Genomic DNA, 8077 nt, shown 5'->3' with positions numbered 1-8077 from the left:
ATAATTTCAACGCACTCCCTATTAAAGCTCCACTGTCATATTTTAAAGATCTTGAAAAAACATTACTTCGTTTTATATGGAATCAGAAAAAACCTCGAATAGCCAAGACATTACTCAGAAATAAAAACAAAACAGGAGGAATCACACTACCAGACCTCAGACTTTACTACAAATCGATAGTGATCAAAACAGCATGGTATTGGCACAAAAACAGAGAAGTAGATATCTGGAACAGAATAGAGAACCAAGAGATGAATCCAGCTACTTACCGCTATTTGATTTTTGACAAGCCAATTAAAAACATTCAGTGGGGAAAAGATTCCCTATTTAACAAATGGTGCTGGGTGAACTGGCTGGCAACCTGCAGAAGACTGAAATTGGACCCACACCTTTCACCATTAACTAAGATAGACTCTCATTGGATTAAAGATTTAAACTTAAGACATGAAACTATAAAAATACTAGAGGATCGTGCAGGGAAAACCCTTGAAGAAATTGGTCTGGGTGAGTATTTCATGAGGAGAACCCCCCGGGCAATTGAAGCAGCTTCAAAAATACACTACTGGGACTTGATCAAACTAAAAAGCTTCTGCACAGCTAAGAACACAGTAAGCAGAGCAAGCAGACAGCCCTCAGAATGGGAGAAGATATTTGCAGGGTATAACTCTGACAAAGGTTTAATAACCAGAATCCACAGAGAACTCAAACGCATCAGCAAGAAAAAAACAAGGGATCCCATCGCAGGCTGGGCAAGGGATTTGAAGAGAAACTTCTCTGAAGAAGACAGGCGCACGGCCTTCAGACATATGAAAAAATGCTCATCATCTTTAATCATCAGAGAAATGCAAATCAAAACTACTTTGAGATATCATCTAACTCCAATGAGACTAGCCTATATCACAAAATCTCAAGACCAGAGATGTTGGCGTGGATGCGGAGAAAAGGGAACACTTCTGCACTGCTGGTGGGAATGCAAATTAATACATTCCTTTTGGAAAGATATATGGAGAACACTCAGAGATCTAAAAATAGATCTGCCATTCAATCCTGTAATTCCTCTGCTGGGCATATACCCAGAAGACCAAAAATCACAACATAACAAAGATATTTGTACCAGAATGTTTATTGCAGCCCAATTCATAATAGCTAAGTCATGGAAAAAGCCCAAGTGTCCATCGATCCACGAATGGATTAATAAATTGTGGTATATGTATACCATGGAATACTATGCAGCCTTAAAGAAAGATGGAGACTTTACCTCTTTCATGTTTACATGGATGGAGCTGGAACATATTCTTCTTAGTAAAGTATCCCAAGAATGGAAGAAAAAATACCCAATGTACACAGCCCTACTATGACACTAATTTGGGACTCTCACATGAAAGCTATAACCCAGCTACAACTTAACAATAGGGGGAAGTGGGAAAGGGGGTGGGGGTGGGTAGAGGGAGGGGAATCGGTGGGATCACACCTGTGGTGCATATTATAGGGGTATTTGTGAAACTTGGTAAATGTAGAATGTAAATGTTTTGGCACAGTAACTGAGATAACGCCGGAAAGGCTATGTTAACCACTGTGATAAAAATGTGTCAAATGGTTTATGAAGTGAGTGTATGATGCCCCATAATCATATCATTGTATACAGTTATGATTTAATAAAAAAATTAAAAAAAAAAAAAAAAACAACAGATAAATTAAAAAACTCACTTCAATTCTTTTTCCACATAGCCAGTAGCATTCAATTGTTTATTCTCAAAGGTCTCCATCTTTGTTCTAATCTGGACTGACTTTCTCTAGGTATTGCCCACAAATAGATTTTTTTTTTTAAGTATTTTCCCTCTATTTCTTTGTGCTGGCACCATTCTCAGATCTCCCTGTCTCTTGGTTTAACCCCTTATTGTGGTGGAGTATATTCTAGTAACTTCTTGAGAGTGGGAGCTTGCATGACTAAGATATCTTTATTCTACCTACTTCAAGCTTAATCATGTGATCAATGATAGAAAATAATTTTCCTTCATAATTTCTAATGCATTGCTTCACTGTTTTCTGGCTTTTAAAATTCTTTTGAAAACTCTGATGCCTTTGTCATTTACAATTTTTGGCTTGTTTCCTATTTTGGCTGTTGGTGTCATTCTTTTGCTTTATTCTTCTAAGAATAAAACATCTTTAAGCATCTGAAATTTCACTGTTTTCCTTCATGGTTCCTTTTTTCCCTTCTCATTCATAATTGCAGGCATTACAATGGACTCTTTCATTCTGGCAATATGTTTCCTTCTGTGAATTAAAAATAGAAATTCTACATTGCTACTTTTTCTTTTTCTAGAATTACTGTTAGTCATATGTTGGACCTCATGGCTTGATACTCTCTCACTCTCCTTTTTTTTAAACTTTAATTCCCTAGTTTCTATGTCTGTTTTATTCCCCCCTTTTACTTTCTGGAAAATATCCTTAGCTTCAAGTACTAATCTTTCATTGATTTTTTCTTTTTAACCTACTTTTATTTTTCATAAAAATTCTTTCTTATACTTTGATTTATGCTTGCTTTTCTTCCCAAAGCATTCTATTATTGTTCCAGGGATATAATATCTTTACTTAATCTCTTTCTGAAGATATTAATTATAGTTTTTTACTCTGATTATCTGTGTTTCTAATTTTATTTCTTGGTTTTGAATTAGATGCTTATTTTTCATGTTGAAGCTCATTTGATGATTATTTAATACCTGTTTATATTTCAGAGTAAACTCTAGAAAGCTAGATAGATATTCTTTGTGTCTGCACAGGGCTTGTTAACTGTGATCCTGACAGTAGGGTAATCAGTAAGTGACCTAATAATTTTTTTCTGGAACTCTAAAACATTGGTAATCTGTAGGACTTTCTTCTGGGACTTCCATTCCAGCCTTTTCAGAAAGGAATCTTTGAATCTGCTCCCACAATTTTCTAAAGTATTCTAGAAACAGAGTAAAGGAAAGACCCAGAGAGTACCACTTATTGAATAGGCAGACTTTTGCTTAATTCCTGTTTTAAACTATAAACTTACCGTTGTCACGTCAGTATCCAGATCTCCTCTTACTTAATTTATGTAGAAAATAAATCTTCATTTGCTAAGGTTTAGAAGAGAATCATCACTTGACTGCACATAAAATTTAGTGAATTTTGTTTTATTCATTTAATTTAATTTAGGCTGGACTTATATTCTTGGGCTTAAGTGATTCTTTCACCTTCAGCCTCCACATAATCATTATTTTAAATACACATGTCACTAGTACTAATTAACTCTCTTTGGGAAAAAAAATTAATTTTCAAAATGGAAATTTGATGAGCAACAAAGTTTAAACCAAAGGTTTTGTTAGTTGATGACCAGGATGATTCACATCATGGACACCTCACAAATTCTTCTATTACATAATTTGGTTTCTCCAAATTTCCTTCCTTACAGAAAGCTCCCTTATATCTCTTTATTTTTCTTAATTTACATGCTCTTACTGAAATCTATTGTCTTGAACATTTCAGCCCCAGACCTTAACCCCAGATTGCAGATCTCTCAATGGCCAGAGCAAAGAAATGGAATAGAATGAATTGCTCCTTAAATATAAAAATTTAACTATTATTTAAAGTCATACCAATGAAACCTATCAATACATTGATAGTCAACAGTAAAGCACTTAATTCCAATAACACAGTACCTCCTTTATGAAACTACTATCAGGGAAGTAGAGAGTTGATGTGAAGGCAGTGTGTGGTAATGGCCATGGTTATCTTCTCGTATATTCATCAGTACATGTATGTAAGAAGACAACGCAAGGATAGGAATATAAACACCAAAAGAACTAAAGAGGAGCATACCTAGTGCTCACACAGGTCCAGGAATAGTTCCTGGTCCCACCAACCATATCGGATAACCTCATAATTCAGTGGGCATCAGGTGGAACAACCAGAATAATGCTTCAGTAGTATTCATAGGGGAATAATTACCCCTATTACATACTGCTCTGGCCCAACTCATTCATCACAAAAGCAAGGCCAGAAAGGATTTAACAGTTTCCAAGTAACTTAAATGCATACTAAAATAAAGCTCAATAATTTTAAGAATATAAAAATATCCAGAATATAAGAAGGAAAAAAATCTCAGTGTCTGGAATATAATAAAAAATGACCAGGCATAAAAGAAACAGAAAAATATGACAAGGAACAAAAGAAATCAATCTAAACTCGCCAACAACTGACACAAATACTATCATTAAAAGAATATGAAAATAGTTTTTAAAACATATTTCATATGTTAAAAAATTTAAGTAGAAATATGGAAGATACAAAAATAAAAAGACTCAAAATTTCCTGAAATAAAAGCTATAATTTCACGGCACCTGTGGTTCAAAGGAGTAGGGCGCCAGCCCCATATGCCAGAGGTGGCAGGTTCAAACCCAGCCCCAGCCAAAAACTGCAAAAAAAAAAAAAAAAGCTATAATTTCTGAGATGAAAAATATACTGAATGGGATTAATTATAGATTACAAACAGAAGAAGAAAAGATAGGTTGACGCAAAGACACCTTTAACTATCCAAAACAAAACACAGAAAAAATAATAAAATGAAATATACACAGCTTTACTGGGCTTTGAGGCAATTCAAATGGTCTAATATATTTGTATTTAGAGTAGCTTAATAAAAGGAGCAAGGAGACAGAAAAAATATTTGCAGAAGTAATGGTAAAAATTTTTCCAAATTTGATAAAATAAAAAAATCTACATATCCAAGAAGCTCAATTAACTTCAATCATGTAAGTATTAAGAAAATTATACCATGATCTCTTTGGCAGCACATATACTAAAATTGGAACGATACAGAGATGATTAGCATGGCCCCTGCGCAAGGATGACTTGCAAATTCGTGAAGCATTCCATATTAAAAAAAAAATGACACCAAGGCACATCATAATCAATTTGCTCAAAATCATCAATGAAGAGAAAAATCTTTTAAAAAGTCACAGAAAAATAGAGGGATAAGATAAAGGATGACAGATTACTCAGATTTCAATCCAAATGAGAAGATAATAGAATAATCATATAAATTATTAAGTATTAAATGAAAAAAACTGTAAATCTAGAATTCAGTACCCCACAATAATATCTTTCAATACTAAAAGTAAAAGAAAGATTGTTTCAACATACACAAGTTGAAAAAAATTAATCACTATCAGACCCACACTACAACGTGTATTGAAAAAAGTCTTTCAGGCATCAGAAAAATGCCACCAGATGGACGTATTAATCTATACAAATGTATGAAAGCACAGGAAATGGTAGCTACATAGGTAAATAATGCTATTATTTCTTATTTAGATCTTCAAAAAGATATTTAACTGCATAAATAAAAGTAATAACAATGTAATAGAGGGTTAATAACATATGTAAATAGAAGTAAAATATATGACAACATAGCACAAAAGACAGGAAGGAGAAATGGAGTATACTGTTAAAAGCTTCTTATGCTATGCATAAAGTGATATAATATCATTTGAAGTTGGACTGTCATAGCTTCAAGATATATACTATAAACGCTAAAGCAACCAGTAACAGACAAAAAATAAGCATGACAATAAAGGAAATAAAATGGAATAATATGAAAATGACTTAAAATGTAGAAAAAAGATGAAAGAACAGATGGGACAAATAGAAATCAAATGACAGGATGGTAGTTGTAAACTTAATCATATTGATAATCATATCATATATAAATTATCTAAACACCATAATTAAAAGGCAGTGATTGTGAGATTGGATAAGAAAGAAGACCCGACTATATGTTGTCTACAAGAAATGCACTCTAGGAGAGATTAAAGATGGTGGCTGAGTAACAGCTTCCCTGCAACTGGGAACAGTGAGTCTGGGGAGACAAGACTCCAGGCATCTCTGGCCGGTGGGATCTGCCTATAATCATCCCTTTGAGGATACAGAGAGCCAGCAAGGGACTTCTGGACCCCAAGAGGAGGACAAAAACAGTGGAAAACTGGCAAGTGATTGCATGTGTTCAATCGACCTAATCACGCCGGCAACCGTAAGTACAAGCAGCAGTGAGACTGCAAACCGGAAAGGCCTTACCTGTGAATTGTTTTGGTGTTCTTGGACTTGGCACTCAGTTGAACTGCCTTGGGGAGAGCTTGAGCAGGAGTGTGGAGAACTTTGGGCATTGTCTGGGGCCCCAGACTGAGCCACTGAGCTGGGCTCAGGAAGTCGTTGTGAAAGAACTGCCCTGGCAAGCTCCACCCTCAGGGTCTCAGAGCAAGGATTGGGCTGGTCAAAGTAACCTACTGACTGAGCAGCCTAAAGGTGGGGACTGAGCTGCCTTACAGCCTTAATCCTCAGGGGCAGAGTGAGACAGTTTTGGCACACTGGAGCCTTGGGCTGTTGCCCTGGGTAGAGAGCCGTGACGTCACAGCTCATAGCAACCTCAACCTCCTGGGCTTGGTGCTGCCCAGACCTCCATAAGAGCTGTGAAGCGACCCCCAACTGGTGACCCGCACCCACCAGGCCTCCACATTCCCTGACCAGGAACTGTGGGAGCCACACAACCCTGCGTCCTTCCTACTGTGTCCTCCCAGCTTCCACACTAGCCCGTTCATCTGGACAGGGACTCTGGTAGCTGCGTGCCCTTTGGAGCCCTCCCTGCCTCTGCACAGAGCTCCTCTCCTGGCCAGAGACTGCTGGAGCCTTGGGCTCTCTGTGCCAAAGTCACTGGGCGCCTGGCACTCCCAGAACTGTGCGCACCACCCCCAGCCCTGTTGCTGGATCTGGGTGTGTCACAAAGTGGAGCTGCTTCCACAACCAGAACTCCCTAGCTGGAGCAGCCCCAGAGGAACTACACAGGGTCACTCCCTACAAAATCCAGCAACAATAGAGTGATCCCGCTGGGGTCTAATCTTGGAGAGACACCTCCCCAACTCTGAGGACAGCCAGAGGCAACGGTGAAAAACAACCATGAGGTGAAATCAACAGAAAAACTCTGGCAATATGAATAATCAGAGTAGATCAACTCCCCCAAGGATCAATGGGGCAGAAACAGCACAAGATCCCATGCACAAACAAATAGCTGAGATGTCAGAAATTGAATTCAGATCTGGATAGCAAATAAGATTGAATTAGAATTCCAAAAGTTATCTCAAGAATTCAACGGATTCAAAGACCAAATGACCAAAGATTTCAACACATTGAGACAAGAAGTTGCATCCCTCAAAGATCTGAGAAACACAGTAGAGTCCCTCAGTAACAGAATGGAGCAAGCAGAAGAGGGGATTCCTGACATTGAAGACAAAGCTTTTGAACACTCCCAAACCCTCAAAGAAGAAGAGAAATGGAGAGCAAAAACAGACCACTCTCTCAGAGAGCTCTCGGATAATTTGAAGAAAACCAATATTCGTCTTATAGGGATCCCCAAAAATGATGAAGTGGCTTCACAAGGCACAGAGTCTCTTCTCCATGACATTATGAAGGAGAACTTTCCAGACATGCCAAGAGATTCTGAAATTCAGATAGCAGACAGTTTCAGAACTTCAGAATGACTCAACCCAAATAAGACATCCCCTAGACACACCATAATCAATTCACTAAAGTTAATATGAAGGAGAAAATTCTGAAAGCTGCCAGACGAAAGAAAACCATTACCTACAAGGGGAAGAATATCAGAATAACTGCAGATCTCTCTGCTGAAAACTTTCAAGCAAGAAGACAATGGTCATTGACTTTTAATCTCCTAAAACAAAATAACTTTCAACCCAGGATCCTGTACCCAGCTAAACTGAGCTTCATTTATGATGGAGAAATTAAATACTTCAACGACATTCACATGTTGAAGAAATTTGCCACAACTAAACCAGCTCTCCAGGACATTCTTAGACCTATCTTCCATAAAGACCAGCGTAATTCTCCACCACAAAAGTAAACCCACCCCAAAAATTTTTGACCAAATTCCAACTTCCACAGTCGCAAAAGGATTAAAAATATCCACTAGTCTCTCGAAAGGCTTATCAATATTCTCAATTAATGTGAATGGTTTAAATTGTCCTTTAAAGAGGCATAGGTTGGC

The 8077-nt window shown here is 37.4% G+C and overlaps 1 non-coding gene across 1 annotated transcript; it reads left to right on the top strand.

Moving 5' to 3' along the window:
* The first annotated feature begins 4800 nt into the window (after nt 1-4800).
* Nucleotides 4801-4905, top strand: LOC128589372 (U6 spliceosomal RNA). Its single transcript, XR_008380964.1, has one exon. It is a non-coding gene; the product is annotated as a U6 spliceosomal RNA (small nuclear RNA).
* Nucleotides 4906-8077: the final 3172 nt, after the last annotated feature.

Source organism: Nycticebus coucang, chromosome 6, assembly GCF_027406575.1.
Source record: "Nycticebus coucang isolate mNycCou1 chromosome 6, mNycCou1.pri, whole genome shotgun sequence".
NCBI classification, from domain to species: domain Eukaryota; kingdom Metazoa; phylum Chordata; class Mammalia; order Primates; family Lorisidae; genus Nycticebus; species Nycticebus coucang.
This window is presented reverse-complemented; position numbering and strand designations above follow the sequence as displayed.